This window comes from Macrobrachium nipponense, chromosome 16, assembly GCF_015104395.2.
Source record: "Macrobrachium nipponense isolate FS-2020 chromosome 16, ASM1510439v2, whole genome shotgun sequence".
Lineage (NCBI taxonomy): Eukaryota > Metazoa > Arthropoda > Malacostraca > Decapoda > Palaemonidae > Macrobrachium > Macrobrachium nipponense.
Window position 1 is genome coordinate 765,227 of NC_087209.1, and position 23,754 is coordinate 788,980.

At 41.0% G+C, this 23,754-nt stretch overlaps 1 pseudogene; it reads right to left on the reverse strand.

Annotated features, from left to right (window-relative positions):
• Nucleotides 1-7,518: 7,518 nt before the first annotated feature.
• On the reverse strand, nt 7,519-23,501 carry LOC135195237 (neurofilament heavy polypeptide-like; annotated as a pseudogene).
• Nucleotides 23,502-23,754: the final 253 nt, after the last annotated feature.

A 23,754-nucleotide genomic window follows, 5' to 3' on the forward strand; every position in this document is an offset into this window, starting at 1 on the left:
GGCTCTTCTTCTTATTAGGAAAACTTGAAAGGGATAGGGTACGTAAAGCTTCTTCAAGGAGCTCGAGCAGGTCGAGAATGAGTGAGAATGAACTAACATTAATGTAGTTTTTAGAACCTTCTCCCAGGTCTCAGCTCCTGCTCCCCGCACTGAAGCCGTAGATTCGTCTTCGGATGGCGGCGGCCTCAAAAGCTTCCTTGTGTTTTCTAAGGAAGACAAGAATCTTCGTACTGAGCAAGGTAAGGAGTGTCAGTGATGGATAAGTGCAGTGTACCCAGTGATGTGGAGGGTGCGTCTGACCCGGCTCCTTAGTGCCTCCAGGCCTAGACCTCTTCCAGACTCCCAGTTCCAGTGGAGGAGGAAAGTCGAAAGCCGCAGGAGAGCTAGGGAGAGCCCCCACCGGTCAGGCGTCCCCTCGGCAGATCCTGAAGTTCGCTCCCCCGGCTGCCTTGATCGTAAGAAGAAGAATATTCTTCGCCAGTGTTTTTCGTCATCCTCTTCTCCTTCGCCGAAGCGTGGGTGGAGCTCTAAGGAGGCGGTCACGCCCGTTGAAGAGGGCTGCGGAGGCTTCCCTTCAGTACGTTAGCGTCCAGCCCAGAAGACTTTTCTGATGTAGCTTCCTTGCAAAGCAAAGAAGCCTAGGAGATCCGGTGATCGCCCTCCTTCTCCCGCGCCTCGCGCTGAGCTTGCTTCGGAAGAAGATCCTGGGGACTCTCCTTCTCGAGTACTAGCGGGCCTACAAGCTCAGACACAGCCTTGGCGGACTCCTTGGCATCGAGATCGCGTAGAAGGAAGGATTTGTCTCAGATCAAGAGATCGAGGCGCGTTTTCGTCGGAGAGCGCTCTCCTTTGTAATCGGCGTTCTCCTTCTTTTGAGGATTCTTCTACTCATCGTAACCATTTCACGAGAGGGGAAACAAAACCACTCACGCGGCGGGTGGGTGTCGAGACGCCATTCGACGGATAGGCGCTCCTTGGACTATGAAGAGAATTTTCCTCAATCGGATTCCTGCCTCGGGTAAGACGCTCAGCCCTTCTGTTTCTCCTTCTTCTAAGAGTTCGTGCAAGAAGAGAGAGTCGCTCAGGTCATAGAAGACTTGGTTCGTCGTCTCCGTCTCTTCTTTCTTCTCCTCGTCTTCTCAGAGAACCTAGGGAATGCCCTTCTGAAAGTAGGCGCACTTCTCCTTCCGACTACTGTAGTCGGGCGTCGGATAACGTGACTGGTAGGCGCTCATCGCACGGAGTTCGCTCCTCCCCTGTAAGACATCAAGAGTCTAGTAGGAGCCCTGCTCTGTAAGCGTCATTCATTTAGTAGCTGTTCTCCTGGAGAAAGACACCTTGATCCTCGTTTGCTTCGTTCTCCTAGTAGGCGCTCTTCGTTCTCGAGACTCCTACTCCTGATCGGTCTCCTCTTGCTAGAAGTCAAGAACGCCTCAAGCGCCCTGATTCTGTTAGGCGCTCGGAGCCTTACAGACGTTCTCCCCTTGGTAAGGACCAAGATCTCGCAGAACGCCCTGTTTCGTTTAAGCGCTCGGAGCGTAGCAGCCGCTCTCCGCTTCGTAGGCATCAAGAGCCTCTAAAGCGCCCTGCTCCTGAAAGGCGCCCTATTTTTAGCAACGTTTCGCCGCTTGGTAGGCGCCAGGCGGATTCCACTAAGCGCCCTGTGACAGATAGGCGCTCGGCGCCTAGTAGCCGCTCTCCTCACGATCGGCGACAGGATCTTTAGCAGGCGCTCTCCCTCTCGTAGTTTCCCTAGGGATAGACGTGGTCTTTCTAGAGAATGCGAGTTTAGACAGAACACGGATAAGCGTCCTTCTTTTACAACTCGTCGTTCTTCCTGTAGCGCTACTTTGGAATCTTCTCCTCATTCAAGACGTTTGTCTCCTTCATCGCACTGTACCCCAGCTAGGAAAATCATCTAAGGATTCTCATAAGGATCCTCATCCCCGTTCTCCTCCTCAAGAAGACCAGGAAGCCTCTGAGGAAGAAACTAATACATCGGCAACAGTTCTTCGTACAAGAAGCTCACAGAACTTCTCCTTCAGGAGTTCGGAGAGTCTTTGAGCCCTACTGCTCCTCCTTCCTCCACACTCGTTGTTCTCCACAGCGAAAGCAACGAAAGGATCTTCGTGAGTGTGAGAATGAAGCCGACTCTTTCTATGAAGAAAGCGCTCAAGAGTTTCGGTTCATGGATGCGTACTAAAGAGGAAGCGGGGAAAACAATGTTTGCCTTCCCTCCGTCGAAGCTTTCAGGACGGACAGGATTTTGGTATGAGACAGGAGAACCCTTGGGACTGGGCCTTCCGTCTTCAGCTGACGCAGATTTTTCGGCACTAGTAGACGCCCCCACTAGAAGATCAGCTTTGAATTCGGCCAGAACTTACGTTGCAATGAATGAAATGGATCACTTCTAAAAGGCATTTTTAGAGTCTTGGAAGTTTTCAACTTTCTCGATTGGTCCCTCGGAGTCCTAGCCAAAGAAAACTCAAGGACCGGACACGTTTTCTCGGAGGATTTGAATTGTCTTATCCTGTATGGAAAATCGGTGAGAGTGGGGCCAGCGAAATAGCTTCACTATTTGAGCAGGGGGTTCTTGAAGAAAAAAGATCAGTATTTTGCTCATTTTTAACAAAGTCGGTCTCACATGCTCAGAGATCGTCTTTGCTTTTTGCCCCTCTCTCTACACAGCTGTTTCCTAAACACCTGGTTCAAGACATTTCGAAGGCTCTCTCTGCCAAAGCTAACGCAGGACCTTCTAGCACAGTCTGCAAGGAAGCCGCGCCCTACCTTCCAGACTAAGACAAAGAAAGCTAAGCCGACCTCTCAGGAACCCTTTCGAGGGGATCTACCTCTAGATCCTCTTCGTTCAGAGTCGGAAACCAAACAGAAGAGGGAGGACTTTTACGAAGTCAATCAAACCTCCCAAGTAAGACTCAAGTCCTTCAGACAACTGTAGGCGCCAGGCTTTTACAGTTGCAGAAGTCTGGCCCAGAAAGACGCAGATGCCTGGACCCTGTCAATTTTGAGGAAGGGCTATCTAATCCCGTTCTCTTCGAGGCCTCCCTTGACGAATACCCCGAGGGAGTTGACGGCCAGATACAGGGACCCCATCATGAATCAAGCCCTCCGACTAGCGGTAGATCAGATGCTGGAAAAGGAGGCGATCGAACTAGTGGCAGATCATCTTTCGGCAGGCTCTTACAACGCCTGTTCCTAGTTCCGAAATCCTCAGGGGGATGGAGACCGGTGTTGGATGTAAGCGCCCTGAACTTCTTCGTCGAAAAGAAGAAGTTCACGATGGAGACCACTGCCTCGGTGTTAGCAGCACTCCGTCCAGGGGACTGGATGGTGTCCTTGGACTTACAGGACGCTTACTTCCACGTACCAATCCATCCTTCCTCGAGGAAGTTTCTAAGATTTCATGATGGGGGGAAGAATCTTCCAATTCAGGGCCCTGTGTTTTGGGCCTCTCCACGGCCCCCCAAGTCTTTACGGCCATCATGAGGAATGTGGCACAATGGCTTCACCTGGAAGGGGTGAGGATTCGCTCTATCTCGACGATTGGCTTATAAGGGCCAATTCCAGAGATCGTTGTCTGAAGGACTTGAAGAAAACCCTGGATTTGACTTATTCCTTAGGACTTCTGGTCAATCTGCAGAAGTCAAGTCTGATTCCCGCTCAAGAGTGCGTTTATCTGGGGATCCAGATGAACTCTCTGAGTTTTCGGGCTTTTCCGTCACAGGAGAGGATAGCCCGGGGACTCGAAAAGTAACAACCTTCTTGAGGGAAAGAAGTATGCACAGTGAGGGAGTGGATGAGTCTGCTGGGGACGCTCTCCTCACTGGAGCAATTTGTTTCCCTAGGAAGGTTGCACCTGAGACCGCTCCAATTCTTTCTTCATCGGAATTGGAGTCGTCCTTCCAGGATTTGAAGTTCTCCCTGTCAATTACTCTTCAAATCAAGAAGGAGTTAGCATGGTGGGCGGATCCCGACAAGTTCTCGCAGGGACTGCCTCTTCAATCCCAGAAACCCAGCCTGGTGTTGTTCTCCGATGCGTCGGAAACAGGTTGGGGGGCGACTCTGGGAACCAAGGAGGTGTCAGGAACCTGGATGGGGGACCAGTCTTCCTGGCACATCAACAGGAAAGAACTAATAGCCGTGTGGCTTGCTCTGAAGGAGTTCGAGTCAGATGTGACAGGAGCAGTTGTGCAAATAAACTCGGACAACACCACGGCTCTGGCATACATCAGGAAACAGGGGGTGGGGGGGACGCATTCCTTCTCTCTGTACGAAACAGCAAGAGATCTTCTTCTGTGGACAGAAGAAAGGGGGGAGGGATAAAACTTCTCACCAGATTCGTACAGGGAGAAAGGAATGTAAGGGCAGATCTCCTCAGCAGGAAAGATCAGGTCCTTCCCACAGAGTGGACTCTGCACCAAGATGTTTGCCAGAGCCTTTGGAAGTTGTGGGGCAGGCCTCTCTTAGACCTGTTTGCAACTTCAAAGAACAAAAGACTGGATCTGTATTGCCTCTATCTCGGATCCAGGAGCAATAGGGATAGACGCTCTCCTACTCGATTGGAAAGGACTCGATGTATACGCGTTTCCCCCCTTCAAGATTCTGGGGTTTGACTTTAAAAAAGTTCGCAGAGTCAGATTCCGCGAGGATGACTTTGATAGCTCCCCTTTTGGCCAGCACAAGATTGGTTCACAGAGGTGCTGGAATGGCTAGTGGATTTTCCAAGATCGCTTCCTCTAAGGAGCGATCTACTCAGACAGCCCCACTTCGACAGGTACCACAAAAACCTCCCCGCTCTCAGTCTGACTGGCTTCAGACTGTCCAGAAACTGGTCAGAGCGAAAGGCGGTTTTCGTCAGCAGCTGCTAAGGCAATCGCTAGAGCGAGGAGGTCTTCCACATTACGAGTGTCACCAATCGAAGTGGGATGTCTTCAGAAGATGGTGCAAGAGGAATAACGTCCTCTTCCAGTACCTCTGTGAATCAAATTGCAGACTTCTTTTATTCTTAAGACAAGAATGTGGCTTAGTCGTTTTCGACGATTAAAGGCTATCGTAGTATGTTGGCGAATGTCTTCAGGCACAGGGGCCTCAACTTATCGGAAGATAAGGACCTACAGGACTTATTAGGTCGTTTAATACAACGAAAATGCAGTATCCTAAGACACCTAGCTGGAATTTGGATGTAGTCCTTCAATTCCTTGGGTCTCTAGGTTTGAACCCCCTAATTCAGCCTCATTCAGAGACCTTACCAGGAAGACTCTGTTTTTGATGGCTCTAGCTTCCGCCAGAAGAGTGAGTGAGCTTCAGGCGATTGATGGTAATGTGGGTTTAAGGAGGACTCTCTCATTTGCTCTTTCCTTCCTGGTTTTCGCTTGCAAAGAATGAGAACCCATCAAGTCCATGGCCCAAGAACTTCGAGATTCGTGGGTTATCTTCTTTGGTAGGAGAAGAACCCGAGAGAACTCTTTGCCCAGTGAGAATGGTGAAATACTACCTTAGAAGAAAAGAGCAACTGAAAGCCAACCGAGAGGTCCTGTGGTGTCAGTAAAAGAGCCTACTCGTCCATTGTCGAAGAACGCATTGTCCTTCTTCTTGAGAAGCCTCATCAAAGAAGCACACGGATCCTGCAGAGAAGAAACAATCTTAGGCTTCTTAAAGTGAAAGCACACGAAGTAAGAGCCATAGCAACTTCTCTTGCTTTCAACAAGAATATGTCCGTGCGAAAATCTGATGGAGACAACATTATGGAGATGTCAGTCAGTGTTCGCGAACCACTACTTACGTGATGTGAGAATCACTTACGAAAAATGATTCGCCTTGGGGCCCGTACGTATCTGCGGATTTCAGTGCTGGGGCAGGGAGCTGGAACTCATCCTGTTTAGTAGTATAAATTTTTCCCCCTTGTATTTGTTGTGTTGGTTGCCTTAAAGAGGATGCATGAAGGCATCTTCTTTAGGTCGTAATACTAATCTTTAGTAGTTTTGGTTAGGTGGTCTGATGAGTGTGGCTCCTTGCAGTAGTAGTGGTTAGGACCTGTTAAGATAGGACGAACCCTCCCCTTTAACAGGATCCGACTTGGATTCTACCACACAAAGGATCACATATCCCAGGTGGTAGATCCGAGAGTCTTTCAGCAATCAGTCACCCGTCCTAGCTGTAAGCTCTCCAGGCAACGCAGACTCAGAGATAATAGCAATGAAGTCTTCTGCCTGAACAGGTAAGAAACAGGTTATTTTGATATCCTACAACATCAGTTGTTTCTTATCTCTCCTTATTACTTTAGCTGTCTCTTACCCTCCACCAAGGGTGCCAATCAGCTAAGTATATATCTGGCAAGGGGAAGTCATGTACAAAAATGATATTGTTAAACTACATAAAGTTTTTGTACATACTTACCTGGCAGATATATACGTCTAATGGCCCACCCAGCCTCCCTAGGAGGACAGGTGAAAGAGAAAAAATCTGGCTGGAGAGATAGATTGGTCATACGCCCGCCACCCAGCTGCGGGTAAGTAGACCAAAACCCGACCTACCTGTCGCGTGGATGGCCGCGAGATTGAAATTCTGTCGGAACGTCGAGACTATAGCTAAGTATATATCTGCCAGGTAAGTATGTACAAAACTTTATGTAGTTTAACAATATCATCTTTATTAACATCAAATATAATATTTGATGAATAAGTGTAGTCATACATTTGTAAAAGAGTTACACCTGGTGCTATAACCACATTCTTGAATGCTCCATCATTTGCTAGGGACTTGGAATTTTGCAGCCGTGAGATCTCGAGAATTAGTTTCATTCAAACGATCCTCAGTTGACTTCATGGACTTTGATGGAGATTTGTCTTGGAAAATGTTGCTTATTTCAGTGACTACTGGAAGTGGGCCAGGACAGGAAGATAAGCAGGGCAGTGGCATTTGCCGTCGCTTTTCTAAGGAAAGTAACTTCTGTTGGAGAGAAGTACACTCACTTCGAGCCAGTCGTAGTGATTCTATGGAGGTACATTATTCTGTGGAAAGACAAAATTTGAAATTAAGAATCACTGCAGTCATTTTTAAGTATTGTATACACATCAGATAATAAAAATGAAAGTTCACTATGATGTCCTAGAAGTATAAACAAGATACTTAAAATAGTGTCAGTTGCTCATTACTTTCTCAATTGTCCTTAATGTGCTTGCTTCCATGCATCACACGAAATAACACAGTACTACATGCATTCGTTAAATTTAAAACAGTTACAAAATGGGTGTGCACCACTGCAATCTGATAGTGCAAATCAACAGTTCAACTGGATTATCTACAATTAAAATAGATTGAAAGATTAAAGATGTGCTAGAGTCAACAAACACTTTTGCAAGATTCCTTTCCACACACTAATGTGAACACAAAACTTTAATTTGTTTTTTCAAAGCTGTAGTATAGTAATCATAATTTCATAAGCAATATTCAGTTTATCCAACTTTCTAAGATGTCTTTTGTACTAAAAATGTATTTTCATTCATTTATTTCTACATTACTGTATATTAAAAATAATCTATGGACATCTGATGCAAGACAGGACAAAGACAAAATATGGCCTAGGAACAGCAAACTTCGCACCTGTAAAGGAGTGAGTCAATCCTTTGGCCGAGGGTATCAGAATAATTATACAGGTCATTAAGTCTATACATTGCCACACCAAGAAACAGCTGATATTTCAAGCAATTGTTGCACTGTGAGTTGTGGGTGCTCATCATACGTCCTAGGCGTGTAGCTTGTTTGTCTACATCTACTTGAATTTCTTCAAGGGCTTGCCCAACAACTTGTACAATCAGTGGCCACCCATGACATGCATCACACTCACTCGGGCTTGGCACTACAGAGTTGGTATTACCATTTTCTTTTTTCACTTCAGAAGGACTCTTCTTTCCATCCGCTGGAAGAGATACTTTCATTCCATCACTTTCTTTCTTATCTGAAACTTCATCTGTGTCTGATTTCTTAGGTTCTTCTATCTTATCTGAAACTACCTTGTCTAAGTCTGGTTTCTTGGGTTCCTCTTTCTTATCTGAAACCTCATCTATGTCTGGTTTCTTGGGTTCTTCTTTCTTATCTGAAACCACATTGTCTAAGTCTGGTTTCTTGGGTTCTTCTTTCTTATCTGAAACCACATTGTCTAAGTCTGGTTTCTTGGTTAATTTTCTTTCTTATCTGAAACCAACAATTGTCTTCAAGTCTTGGTTTCTTGGGGTTTACTTCCCTTTATCTGGAACCTCATCTATGTCTGGTTTCTTGGGTTCTTCTTTCTTATCTGAAACTTCATCAGAGTTGGGTTTCTTGGGCTCTTTTGGAATGCTGGGCTTATCTTTAGTTTCTTTAGTGTCATCAGAGTCAGGTTTTATTTGTATATCTTTGCTGCTCTCTTCAGAGGATTTCTGCTTTTCTTTTAAGGGCAAGTTTTCTTCTGTATGATTTTTAGGGCTTTTTTTGCCACCTTCACTATCTGTAATCAGATCCATTTCCTTACTGCCTGATGACATATTTGTATTATCTCGGTTTTTCTCCGGAGTGTCACCACCTTCCTTCTTTATTCCTATTTCATCCTTTGCAGGTAAACTTGCTTGGATTGCACCATTTTTTTCATCATCATCAATAAGGACTGGTTTTGATACATGAATTGGACCTTCCACGCCTTGACTTCCACCCTCAGGAGTTAGGACACCCATACTTTGACCAATTCTATGAAGACATTCCCTGCAATATTATAAAAATACGGATAAAATTATGATACATACCTGTTGTTCTGTATTATTTAATTTACTTCCCATCTTCTGTAGTTTTTCAAGAACCTGCTGATGAATAACACCATGGATATGAGCCTGTTCTTGCAACCTAACTAACTGCTCCTGGGACTGGTCCAGTTGGTCGTGCAACCGTTTTATTTCCTCTACTTGAGACATCCGTTCCCTGCTGTTACCCAAGACTTGGTAAGGATGTTAGTGCTTTTTCAGTGGAGAATTTCCCAATCCCTTCCCATTTTATTTGCGATTCAAGACCTAATTATGATTATGTCGAATTATATAACGAAAGGAGTTATGGACAAATTTGTGCACATAAAAAATATTGTAATATCTTTGTAGAGAATACTGTACGCTAATTTATTTTATAATAAGGAACAAGACCTTTCATAAATAAATAAAATGACAAGATAAAACACAGTATTAAAGAATAAGCAATTACAGTAGAGATATTTATCCAGTTATGTATCTTTAATATACCACGTATATTATTAAAAAACAGCAATTAAACCTGGAAATTGTAAGGTAAGGGTGGATGGTGTTTTTTAGTAGTACGTATCCAGTATCTTATGCAAAGATAATGGTTTTCTCATAAAAAATTTGCTAAGCAGATCATCCACAATTTTACTGTGCGTTGTGGGAAAGAAAGTCTTCCTTTACTGGGTAATTTGACAATATGGTTATTATTAATAGGGGTTAGTTTTTCCAGACCTCTGAGTCTCAAGTAGACTCTTCTCGGGCTGGTTATAACAATATGGTAACTCATCAGAATGTTGATGATGATGCTCTGCACAACAATTATCATATTACTAATCCTTGGGGTACTTGGACATAAATGAATTATGGTAAAAGCTATGGAAAGGGGTGAAACACATCTGCTTTGGTCTAAATTGTAAGTTTTTTCATATCACTGCATACTGCATTTAATGATTAAAACTAAAATCAAGGAATGATATGCACAGCAATCTGTTACTAATTCATCTTGATTTTTTAGATGTTTCTCATTAGGTGATACCACATTTCCATTGATTAATCTTTTCTTTCAGATAGAAATTCTGTTAAAATACCCACAGCTTACATTTCTGATAAATGAAAACTTTTATGAGTACATATGAGGAGGATCAACTCACCTATTTCTTTCATTATCATCCACAATTTCTTGTCGCATCTCGGCTATTTCCTGCCTTAGAGCATCCACAGACTTCCGATGCTCAGTAGAAGCATCGTGTAGAGCTTTTATTTCTTCCTCTGTTGAAAAACAACTTGCTTTTCTTAGATATCACCCACTTTGGTAGGTTTCATTGGGAAAGAAAGTATTTATGAGATTTCAAGTACTTTCTGCATTTTTATAGTATAACTACTAAGTGTTTCAGTTTTTCACTTGATTCGCTTTTTGGACATTTTGGTCGACTTACCATGTCTGTCTTGCAAAGAAGAAAGAAGAGTGCTCATCTGGTGTTCGGCAGCAAGACGCTCACTTTTGACATCATCTGTTGATTGTAGATCTCTTATTTTTCCAGGACCCTGCAAGAGAATAAGCAGTATTATATTAAAGTAAATTTAAAAGCATGGATTTTCTAAGTTGAAAAAAAAAAAGGAAACTTCTTGACTAATGCTTCAGATATTAAAATACATTGTTGTTTTAATCCTATCTGGGGTAATTGCAGTAAACTAGCATTTCTTTGCTTTCTTTTACTAAAATATTATTGGTAAGACATTAGAAACTCTCTTACTTATGGTAGTTATATATCAAGTAACAGTAATGAATTCACTTGAGTGGAATCATTACCCCTAGGATTATTTTCATCATAACTAGTACATATATCCATATGTCAGATGTCTATATCATCAAATTCTAATAGATTGTGTGAAAAAAAAAAAAATTAAATTCCATTTGCTGCCACAGTCATGTGCAAACATGAATAAATATGAATTTCCTTACTAGGTCTTGTTTAAGAGGACTTACCAATCAAAGTGCAATGGTTCATAACTAACAAACCTGAGGTATAACATTAGGATAATACTAGCACCAAGCTGGAAACCGGTAGAATTAAAATGACCTAATCCTGAGAGATCCAGGGACTATTGGCATCGATACCAGGTCACAGGGCATGCATTACCCAGAATGCCCTCCGCATCCCGTGACCAAACAGTTACCTTTCCAACCCAGTTTAGACTGCTAGAGGGGTGGTTAGAGGTAGGTTTTAACCTGTTAGCCCTTAAACACCGACTGGACGTATTTTACGTAGACATTTTTTGTCTCTCGGGTGCCGACTGGACTTATTTTACGTCGACATACAAAAGTTTTTTTAAAAATTCGCGGAAAAATACTTTTATGCCTACCAGCCGAAAACTCTTGAATCATGCGCCTTGGGGGATGCTGGGAGTTCACGGATCAAGGTTTTGTTTTGTTTACAATCGTTACGCAGGCGCGCAAGCGCGAATTTCTTTCTTGCCGCACTAAAAAGTATCTGTGACACATCTTGGAAATTATTTCATCACTTTGACATAATTTTTGTACCATTTTAAATTAGCTGTTACATGGAGTATTATATATAAAAATGTGCACATTTTTATGTAGAATACAACAAAAAAATACTCATGATTGTAGCTTTTATCAGTTTTGAGATTTTTTCATATAAATAACGATAAGTGCCAACATTTCAACCTTCATGAATTGTAGCTTTTTATCAGTTTTGGAGATTTATTTCATTAAATAACTATAGTGCCTCTATACATTTCACCGTCGATTGAACCCGTTTGACTCTACTGAAATGGTCGAAAAACGCATTGTAAAGCTAAAACTCTTATATTTTAGTAATATTCAATCATTTACCTTAATTGGAAGTCTCTAGCACAATATTTCGATTTATGGTGAATTTATGAAAAAACTTTTTCCTTACGTCCGAGCGGTAACTCTTCCGAAAAAAATCATACATGTGATGGTAATGTTTGCACCATTTTTAAAAATTAGCCGTTACAATAAAGTTTTTATATAGGAAATGTTCGCAATTTCATGCACAATACACTAAAAAACAACCCATGGTTGTAGCCTTTATCAATTTTGAAATATTTTCATATAAAAAGTGATGTGACAAATTTTCAACCTTCGGTCAACTTTGACTCTACCGAAATGGTCGAAAAACGCAATTGTAAGCTAAAACTCTTATATTTTAGTAATATTCAATCATTTACCTTAATTGGAAGTCTCTAGCACAATATTTCGATTTATGGTGAATTTATGAAAAAACTTTTTCCTTACGTCCGAGCGGTAACTCTTCCGAAAAAAATCATACATGCGATTGTGGTAATGTTTGCACCATTTTAAAATTAGCCGTTACATAAAGTTTTATATATGGAAATGTGCGCAATTTCATGCACAATACAACTAAAAACAACCCATGGTTGTAGCTTTTATCAATTTTGAAATATTGTTTTCATATAAAAATGATAAGTGGACAAATTTTCAAACCTTCGTTTCAACTTTGACTCTACCAAATGGTCGAAAACCGCAATTGTAAGCTAAACGCTTATATTCTAGTAATATTCAAGCATTTACCTTCATTTTGAAACAAATTGGAAGTCTCTAGCACTATATTTCGATTTATGGTGAATTTATGAAAAAATAACATTTTCTTTGCGTCCACGCGGTAACTCTTCTGAAAAAATCATACGTGCGATTGTGGTAATGTTTGCACCATTTTAAATTAGCCGTTACCTAAAGTTTTATATATGAAAATGTGCGCAATTTCATGTAGAATACAACAAAAAATAATTGAAGGTTGTAGCTTTTCTCATTTTTGAAATATTTGCATATAAATCACGATAAATAGAAAAAAAACCACGTTCGGTCAACATTGACTCTACCGAAATGGTCGAAAAATGCAATTGTAAGCTAAAACTCTTACAGTCTAGTAATATTCAGTCATTTATCTTCATCTTGAAATAAATTCGAAGTCTCTAGCACAATATTTAGATTTATGGTGAATTTAAAAAAAAAAACTTTCCTTCCCTCCGCGAGCAGATTCTCCACCACAAATCTCCGAAATGCGTACGTCCCATTCTCGGAATATTTGCTCCATTTCATATTAGGCGTTTCATAGAGTTTTATATATGAAAATGTGTGCAATTTCATGTAGAATAAAATGAAAAATATTTGAAGGTTGTAGCTTTTCTAATTTCCGAAATAATTGCATATAAAAAAAATATATAAAAAAATTCGACATTCGGTCAACTCTAACTCGTCAGATATGGTCGAAAACTGCAATTGTAAGCTAATACTCTTACAGTATAGTAATATTCAATCATTTTTCTTCATTTTGAAAGAAATTGGAAGTCTCTAGGACAATATTTAGATTTATGGTGAATTTTTGAAAAAAATATTTGTTTACGTCTGCACGTTACGAATTCATTCATTATTTTGTGATAATATTTTCTCTGTGATGCTTTTGTCGTTTTACAATGTGTTATATACCAAAATGATCGCAATTTAGTGTACATTACAACGAAAAAAAAAATTAACTCGTTACCTTTAACCGTTTTGCGCACAGTGCGATGTGAATACAATTATATATGAAATTTCGTTTTTGCGCTATCATATATCGCATTATTTATATATGATAATGATAATTTTTTTCATTTCTGATGGTTGCATACTAAACTTCAGCCAATGACAAACAAAGGAGCCAAAAATGAACTCTTAATCTTGAAAACTAAGTGTGCTGTGATTTTTTGAAAAACATATTTCTTCCGCTTCCGCGCTCACTCCGAAACACCTCCGGCACACGGGAGACAATTTTTATTTTACCGCTTCAGCGTTTAAGGGTTAAGACCTCAGGTTTGTTAGTTATGAAAAATACAAATTGGTTGAAAATTTGTCATTTGTTCATATACGGAACAAACCTTCGGTCTTAACATTAGGATAGACTAACTTATTAGTGGGAGGTAAGTCTTTATAACTGACTGAGAGTTTGCCAGCTTTATCCATTTCCGAATACTAGTATATGTGTATTCTAAGACGATGGACTATAACCCTTGAACCAAAGATATATGAGAATCTATTGGTTTCCCCCACTGGGTGTTCATACGATGCCATAGTTTATTATACTATGGAAGATGGAGAACTCTACATGCTCTTAAACCATTCCTGTCCCTTGCATCTGGATCTATTATCACCCCTCTCTTTCCCTACTAGAGAGAGGAGTGTGTTGCTACTAAAAAGTATACTATACTCTAGATTATCTTAACAGTATGGCTGACCACCTCTCCTGCATCTATTCCGTTCCAGCTTATGATGGTACTCTCCTTCATACTACCTGTAGGTAAAGGAGTAGAAAGAAAGTAGTAAAGAAGAAAGTAGTAAAGAAGAAAGACCGGTCATCTCATTCATTCTACTTTCATACCTTCATCTTAGACTAGACACAAACTGACCCGCCAGGGGTACCGGATGAGCTATACTACTAGCTGGGCCACCACCACTGGACCCAAGGAAAAAGTGTCCAAGGATCTATGGACAACATCGTTTAAATAAAAAGAAGTGAAAGTTGTTTGGCATTGCCAAATACCAGCTTTCAGAATTCTCTCTATAGACATATTTTTCTTGAATGCCAAAGAAGCGCTCAAGCCCCTGATGTCATGAGCTCTAGCCCTCTCCTGGCTATTTGACCCTCTGTCTTCTGTCATGTATGCATTCAATTCCCATAAGCAAGTTAATCAAAGCTACAACTGCTTGTGAATTAAAAACACAAATTGCACTAAACATGAAGGTGTTAAGTGTCTTGTTAGCAATATTATAAGCTGTTTGCAGCACCTTTGGCCTCAACTTTCATAACTTTCATCATTTACTTTTTATCAGTTTACTATTCGCTCTTCTTACCTTGCTGCTCAAGAGACTTTCACAACTTGAAGTCTGATAAGTGTCAGCTTCTACCAAAACTTTGGGTATTTTTACCATAGACAAATTTTCTGTCATCAGGAATGAAAAAATTAAAAATAACTCTATAGCTAACAATAAATATTACCTGTGCTATGGAGGTGATAGTGTTGAGTAAGCGATTGATGTCTTGCCTAGCTGAAGAAAGTCTATCTTCTAATTCTCTTGCTCTTGTAGTGGCAGTTGCAGCTTCAGCACCTCGCCTGTTTCAGAACATCAAAATCATTATGACAAGTCTGGCAGTGTTATTTCTAATTGAAAACGCATGGGGGTACCGTGCAGGCAAGTCTAATCCTATTTTTCACATACCACAATATAGGCCTTTTTTTGTGCCACTGTACAACTTATGGAATAGTTTAGAAAATCTTGTGATAAAGGTTACAAAAAAGTATAAATTTCACCCTCAGAGAACACAGAGTTAAAATCTTCAGGCAACACATAATAATGACATTCTTCCACTATTTAACAAGTTCCCCGCCTTCTTATATTAGTATTCTTAAAGCTAACTGCATAACCAATACCATTTCCAGAATGGTCTGCAGTTCATGATGTACTCAAAACTCAAGTATCCCATTGCTGTTATGTCAGGACTAATTTGTAAAAAAATTTTCTAGGTATTGTGATAACCAGCTAAGTATCCACCAAATATGATATTGTTATGATACAATAAAGTTTGTTCATACTTACCTGGCAGATATATATATAGCTGTATTTTCTGAAGTCCGACAGAATTTTAAAAACTTCCGACACACGCAGTGGTCGGCCAGGTGGTTAGTACCCATTCCCGCCGCTGGGAGGCGGGTATCAGGAACCATTCCCATTTTCTATTTCATAATTTTTATTTCCACTGTCCCCTGAGGGGGAGGTGGGTGGGTACTTTGATTTATATATATGCTGCCAGGTAAGTATGAACAAACTTTATTGTATCATAACAATATCATTTTGTTCATGAAACTTGACCTGTCAGATATTATATATAGCTGAATCCCACCTTTGGAGGTGGGAAGGGACAGAATAGAAGGATTTTGGGAAACAAATGCATGCAGATGATTTACATCTTGGTTCCACCTGTTAGCATAGCTGGCTTCGTGGTTACTGCCACGTAAGTCTGCTTGTGCTACTAGAGTTGCCAGCGAGGTAGAGACCTATATAGCTGGTGCACTCCAGAATGATCTGTCAACAGGGGCGAGACCACGACGTGACTAGACCATATTGACCATACCATGAGGGCTAAGAAGTAAAATAAATATATATATATATAAATATATATATCACCACCTGACCAACCTAGCCAAGGTTAAGGTGTGTTAACTAAGGCTTAAGAGTTAAGAAGTCGCCGTTGTCGGCGACTCCACAACTAAATTAAGAGCTCTTCCTAACCATTTTCTACAGGATAGGATGAGTGGTACTTCTTGCCCCCAAGATTGTGTCTGCAGACACGTATGGCCCTAGCGAGCAGCAGATCTCATATGCCATCTTCACATCTCGCAGGGAGTGTTAAGTGAACACAGAGTTGCTTCGCTAAAACATGGCTACTCAGGATGTTGCTGAGTGCCATGCTCTGTTGAAATGCTTCCGAGGCCGCGCCCTCACCTCGTGAGCATTCAGATAAAAAGATTTTCAAATCTTTGTGCAAACACAATGAAGGAGCATTTTTTGAAAGAACTCCCTTAAACACTAAAAGCCAGGCTGTTCTTCGATATGGGCAAGTCTGGTCTTTTTCGGAACACTGCAGATTGCCCGATTGACTTCGACTTTCTTGAGTTTTATGTAGATAAAACTTGAGAGACCCGACAGGGCACAGGACTCTCTCTGGCTCCTGCCCACTAACTTGTGCCATCCTTGCTTCCAAAGCTCCTGGCCCAAGGACACAAAACGGGTTACCATTCTTAGGCCACAACGGAAGGGTTAGAGAGCACACCGCCTTGTGTTCTCTAAAGCCAAAAAACTTGTGACGATGGCTTAAAATCTCACTAACCCTCTTTGTCGTATCTAGGGTGGTTAGAAGAAGGCCTTCCTGATCACATGCAAGAAGTTAACAGGTAGGAGAGGTTCGAATGCTTTGACATCAAGAACTTCAGACTACGTCTAAGTTCCATATTGAAAGCTTCGATCTGGACATGCACAGTCAGTCCGTCTGTACTAAAGTCAGGTGACCGACCAGTTGACCAGTCAGACGAATCAAGGACAGTAAGGCTGTACCCTGAAGACCATAAGGCACTATTCTTCGCTGAAGGATGAGTGTCTGGACTGCCTGGGCGATTCAATCTAAGCAAACCTTGGGGTGTATCAACGCGAACCCAACGTCGTCAGCGAATCAACTCCTGACTCGAGCTTCTGGTGCCAGGAGAAAGGAGCGAGGAGCAAAAAGGCGATTCAGTCCCGAAGGAAGAATGCCTGACAGTCCAACCTGGTCTCATGTTACACGATCATCGGGGGTGTATAAACGCAACCGACTTCGTCAACAAGAAACTCAGGGCTACTATATGTCGCTGATCTCGCACGAGTGTCTGACTCCGAGAAAACAGGTGAGACAAAAAGTAGATGGTGAGCGAGGTTCGAGATTCCACAGAACTCAAAGATCGTGAAGGGCTTTGTTGTTTGACAGACGCAAATCTCTGAGCCCAAAGGCCGTCAACAACATATTTGCGTATTCTTTAATAGTTGTGACTGCCAGCTTATCCCATTCTTCAGACGGAAATGGAAGACGGTAATCTTATTCCTGTCAACATCTCGATAGCCTGAACGTAGTCAAGACTCAGAGCGGAGAGGTTATAGGTACCTTTCGAGTTAGAGTAGCTTTGCAAGAATCCCACTGAACGTTGCCGAGAGTCCTGACGTGCAGGACATCGAGCCTTACATAACCCGTAACTGCCTTATCGCAAAGTCTTGACTGCGGTAGTGGCAACTTAAATTTATTGGCCGAATGGCAAAGGTTGCGGTAGAGCAAACGAGATCTTCCCTTGAGCTTTCCTTAACTCCATCCACCTATGCGAAAAGCAATATTAATTGACAGAGACCTCTTGAATTCACGAAACCCGATGTCTTGCTGGTTTCGAAGAAGAAGTTGTCTGTTCACTTTAAACTTCCTCCGAAGCACTGCCTACTTCACATTTTTTGCAGGTGAGGTAGAAGGTATCACCGGAGGTAGAGGTAAACATTCTTTAGGCCCATATCTGAAACAAGAGCTTGAAGAGTTCAACAGAAACGTTCAGCCAGCGACACACCTGGCTGTGCGCTGGTGCACGCTCGGCGTCCACTGGCGCTGCGCTCGGCGTCCACTGGAGCGCGCTTGGCGTCCACTGGAGCGCGCTCGGCGTCCACTGGCGCGCACTTGGCGTGCACCCGCGCGCGCCTGGAGTCCATCCGAGCGTCCCGGGCGTCCGCTCTCAAAAGCTTCCTGCTACTATGACTTCTTTTACGTATTTCTCGGTGGAAAGACGGACAAGAGTTCAGGCGACGTTCGCCTTCTTACTTCTCACTGAAACGCATAACGAGAGAGAGAGAGAGGACGTGAAGCGTCTCTTCTATAAAGCTTCTATTTAGAGGGCGCGAGTCCTTCCGAAAGCTCCAACCCCTGCATGGGGAGGACGCTTCGGAGGACGAGAAGCAATCTTTCAGGATTCGTGCACGCGCACGCACTTTGGCAGTCTGGGGATTTTCATCAGAAACTGCCGAAGGCACGCCAGATCGGTGGGGGTTCCTTGTAACCCTCCTTAGGCTTTCGACATGCTCCCTCCCCGGGTCCTGGGAGTCAAGCAGAGGTCCCGGCCTAGAGGCGAAACGAGGCCGATCTGACGCACCCTCCACTACACAAGGGGTATCACTGCACTTCTGCACTTCACTTTTACTCTCTAAAGCAAGCACTTTCGATTCTAAGATACGAATCGAAAGAGTATCAGAGAAAGGGTAATCCTCTACAGACACTGCTTAGGGCCCGAAGGCAACACTGCAGGGTTAGGAGTAACAATTACAGAAGTAGCACTTCACAGCAATGAAGGAGAGCGAGCACCTCTCGTAGACATATTCATAGCCCGTAGGCCATACTACAGGGTTAGGCAAAATAAAGTCTACAGGAAGGTTAGCAGGTTCACTACCCTGACTTTTGTTACTGATTAATTGCGTACATACGAATCATACGTCTTCCTTACGGAATTAGACATGTTTACTGATTAATTGCGTACATACGAATCATACGTCTTCCTTACGGAATAGACAAAGTCTCACACTCCTTACATGACAAATCTCAACAAAGAAGCAAGACCCCTACCCCCTCGTACATACCAAGTGCGGATCTACCGAAGCTTTCGGTAGCCACACCCTATCTTTGCAGACAACCCGTCTGAAACTAGCCTAACTAGATTCAGATATTTTATGCAAAAATGAATCAAATTCAAATCAATTTAAGATAGCGTATGCCTAGCCACAAATCCCACAAATCCAAGTAAATAAATCAAAAGACAATTAGGATACTTAGCGGCAATGAAGTTTCCAAAATCCTAAGACGGAGGTACTGAAAACAGGTGTTTTCAGCACCAGCGACAGAAAAATTATGAATAGAAATGGGAATGGTTCCTGATACCCGCCTCCCGCGGCGGGAATGGGTACTAACCACCTGGCCGACCACTGCGTGTGTCGGAAGTTTTTAAAATTCTGTCGGACTTCAGAAAATACAGCTATATATATATCTGACAGGTAAGTTTCATGAACAAAAGTAAGTATAATAGTAAATACTAAACTAAATGATTAATGAAAAGCATAAATTCAGTTCATTATTTTGGGTAGTAAGTCCCTGCCCTACTGCCTGTTCTACTTGGTACAAAACTGAGATAGTTTCTTACGTCATGATGATGTGATCAAGTCTGGCATGAGCATCTTTGGCATGCTGTCTTCCTTTGCTCCTCTAACTGAGGTCTCTATTCTAGCTTTGGCTGCCTGTGCTGCTTGAAGGTCATCTTTCAAGACAACAATTTGTCCGCCCTTTTCCCGCACTTCGCCCTCTAATTGAGTGATCTGTGCGCCTTGATTAGTAATCTCTTCCTCTAAAAGTTTGACTTTTTTTTCCTGCTCGGATCTCCATTTTCTTGCTGCTCTTCCTCCTGGCTGGTCCTTTTCTCAGCTTCCTGAAGAGGTGCTTAAGTTCTTCTCTCTTCCTTTGTTGATCTGAGCAAACCAGAAAGTTCTTCTATGGCAGACTCACTACTCGCACGAACCTTTTTCAAAAAGTTTGGTGGGTAAATATAATGCAACTTTCTTTAACGTTTAATTCTCTTAATACTATGTCCTGTATTATTAAGTGCAGAAATCGTGTATCATTAATACATGGCATTAATACAAGAAGGGTCAACAAAGGTCACATTATTATTGCAACTACAGCAGTTAGCATCAAATAAAGAATTTCACTGATAACCAACAGGAGCTCATATTTGATTCTTCCGCATTCAAATAGTATAGTTTGATATGTCTTTCTACACCTGGCCTTTGAAAAAATTTAATGATGGTATAATCCTCAAAGAAAGAAAACAGGACTACCGAGCCTACAAATTTTATCACATTATAAAACCAAAAATATGTCATTCCTCTCTATATTAAATAGTTGAACCAGACTACTGACTTAATTCTTTTGGCTCTCACAGGGTAGGCTCAAAGGATTTGTCTTTATTATTAATAAAGTTTAGATTTTATTAAACTGCAGCTTTTTAGAAATTTTATAAATGGCTAAACCAAAAATGATGGATATTATGACAACATATCTTTACCTGAATTGTTTCCAAGGCATAATATTAATTGTAGATTATATTTTTCACATTCACACAATTTTTAACTGTTTGCATTACTCAACAGTCTTTGCACTTAAGGATTGATCATAAGGGCTGTTCATCATAAACCCATGATTCAATTATGAGTGGGCAATATTAAGACATTCAGCATACATACTTGCAAAATGTTTAACAAGTGATAGCAGTATCACAAGATCACTGTTCAAAGAAAAATAAAAGCAAAAAGTCACAAAAATGAGGGAATTCTGAAGTGATGAAAAAATTCTGTCACTCAAGTCATTCTTACTGTTAGGTGAGTGCAATTATCAGTAAAATGCCCATTTCCATCTTATTCTTCCACATGATTTTTCAGAAGCACTGAAAAAGTATAAGTCACACATGAAAAATAAGTCACACTTGAAAAAACAATATTACAGTACATATGTTTCCTATCCAAATCCGCCTTAATCTCTGCATACAGGGAAAAACAAACCCAAGAGGAATATTCTAACGAGACCACAGAGATCTTAAATATGGTGATTTATACAAGACAACTATCTAATTTTATGACCTGCCCAGCTGGACTGAGTTGTTTTTTATTAAAGCATGAATCATTGATCATTGTAATTACAGATACATAGTCTCATTTGAACAAAAGTTTCAGTCCTCTTTTAATTAAATAGTTCCTTCAAAACTGCTTTTTATTGAAGTAAAAAATAACTAGCAAGAAAAAGTAATTTTTGTTTTTACCTGAGTGGTGAATGCCTGTGTCTCTTCAGCTATGGAAAGTGCTGCTCGCAGCTTATCAAGGGCGCTTTGTTCCCTCTCTGTCATGGCGTCTAATGCAGACTGCAATCTTTCAACTTCAGCCATTAGAGCCACCTTCTCTCTATTGATAGATTTGTAAATATCAAGAAATATGCATCATTTAAATAATTCACACATTCATTATTTATACTGGACACTAATTCAGCTCAACGATTGTTACAGTATTATTTACAGAAATCTGTGCATCATACATTCACAGATTGTATACTACATACCTTTGTAATTTATCCAGAGATTCTGGGACCTTTTCTGCTTGACTGTTGGAAGTGCTGAGAGAACTATCAGTATTCTCGTCCTGCAAAATGTTAACAACAGAAGAGAACTTAGAAACAACCGCCTTAGTGAATACACAAAATTATTAGAATTAACATTAGCTTCTGTGAATGTTTGTTACATGTACAGTATATGGATGGGGAAACATGGTTACATATTCTACTAATTAGCTACAATAAATAATTATTTTCTATATAGGTACATGCAAAGGAAAACTTTTTGTAAACTGTATTTCACATCTGTTAACAATTCCTTCAATAATTGTAGCAAATTCTTCACACATCCCAATTAAAATTTTCAGTCTGTGCAATTAGTATTTTCAAGTTCATGAAATGGAAAAGTGAAGGTAATAAAGGTAATCCTATGGCTACCATAATCCCATTCCTGACAGGAGATTAACAGTAAGGCAGTCCCCAGGTTACAGCAGGGGTTCCATTCCTGGCAGGGCACTGGAAGCCAAAAATTGCCTTAACCAGAATCGTTATTATAATGGGAATAAATAGCAACAGCGCTGTAAATCCAGGTTACAGCACCATAAAGTAGGTGAACAGCACCATGAGGCAAGCGCCTTAAGTCCGGAACGTCTTAACCCGAACCTGATGTAACCCAGGGATTGCCTGTAATCTAATCTTTATTTCCATGCCAAACCACTAATGTCTCTTCAGGCCATACCTACTTGCTCCTCTATGTTAATGTACTCTAGATTCAAAAGTCAATTTTATAAACCCTGTTATAGTTAGTCCTATAGTATTAATAAAGGGAGACCAGCTTTAGCTTCCATCCATACCCTACTTCATTTACAAGTGTAATTCTGAGCTCCCTGGCTGAACTAGACAAATTCCTTTCTGAGGGAAGAATGATTAAAAACAGTTATCTGATAAAAATGCACAAATTTAGTAATATCAGCAAACTTTCCTATCAATTAGTACTCAGTTTAATTAAGGGTCCCAGATACTTACTTGAGCCAGAGCCTGGGATAAAGCTTGAGCCAATCGACGACTGAGGTCTTGGTTTTCTTGGGCCACTTTCTTAGCACCATCACTTACTGATATAATTTCACGCTGGAATTACAAATATTTCAGTTACGTAACAAAATTACAAGAAATTCAACCTATACAAGCCTTTCCCAATTTTCTTCACTGCAATAGGGCACTTTATTCAATTAATAATAGCCAAGTGACAATCATCTGGAAAAACACCTTCAAAAATTCGTTCTCTTTCTCCAGCTGTGCTATCAGTTCCTCCTGATGGCGTAAAAGTTCCATGAGGCACCACACTCCTTCAGGGGAACCTTTGTATTTCTTTCTTGAAATGTCTTCATTAATTTTATCGAGTTCATCTGCACTGCTCTTTGGGCCACCATCTCTCATCCAATCTTTAAAAAAATAGATTTTGATAAACTTGAAACTAGAAGACAAACTCTAGAACCTCTTATGACAAGAAATTAAGCAAATAATGTTTGTCATTAACCTAACGGGGAAAGCCAGAGGCATGTTTAAACGTTTATCTACAAATTAGTATACCGTCAAATAATCCAGATTAAGGTCAGGCTGCTAAATAATCAAACCCCAACAAAACTGGGGAAAATTATGATACCTCACTTGAGTTAACACCTTTCAGTATTAATCTCTAGAGTGCATGGATTAAAACTTTTCAAAGTACAGGAAATACTACAGAGCAAGATAAATTGATGGCAAATTACTGCACCAACCCACCTTTACGTAAACTACTGTAGACATGACTAGAGCTATATCCGCTATATTTTTCCTCTATGTGGGAAGACTGGTGAGAAGGCACAGGTTCCGCAGAGCCATCATACAGGAGCTTCTTGAGTCGCTGGACTGCTTGTTGGTATCTAAAGCTATCTTGAACCTCCATTGCTCTTGTCCTATGTAGATTAAGTTCCCCTCCAACTGCAAAATATGGCGTTTATATGAGAAATTATAGGTTTAACTCTTAATGAAGAATATAAATCACACAAATATACCATAATATATATATATATATATATATATATATATATATGTCTTATGTATGTATGATTCATGTGTTTATTCCTCCTTACTCTATATTGTTCACTTGGTTTTAATTATCTTGCTGTCTTAATGATAACCCAAGAAAAAATTACACCCATAACATCGGTGTTCATTTTCATATATCTGGC